Below are 324 nucleotides of genomic sequence, written 5' to 3' on the forward strand. Positions count from 1 at the left end.
TTCTCATTGTTCAGTTCCCACCTATGAGTGAGCACATGTGGTGTTTGTTTTTTTGTCTTTGTGATAGTTTGCTGAAAATGATGGTTTCCAGCTTCATCCATGTCCCTACAAAGGACATGAACTAATTATTTTTTATGGTTGCATAGTATTCCATGGAGTATATGTGCCACATTTTCTTAATCCAGTCTATCATTGTTGGACATTTGGCTTGGTTCCAAGTCTGCTATTGTGAATAGTGCCACAATAAACATACGTGTGCATCTGTCTTTATAGCAGCATAATTTATAATCCTTTGGGTATATACCCAGTAATGGGATGGCTGGG

This window comes from Hylobates moloch, unplaced genomic scaffold (genome assembly GCF_009828535.3).
Source record: "Hylobates moloch isolate HMO894 unplaced genomic scaffold, HMol_V3 SCAFFOLD_7, whole genome shotgun sequence".
NCBI classification, from domain to species: domain Eukaryota; kingdom Metazoa; phylum Chordata; class Mammalia; order Primates; family Hylobatidae; genus Hylobates; species Hylobates moloch.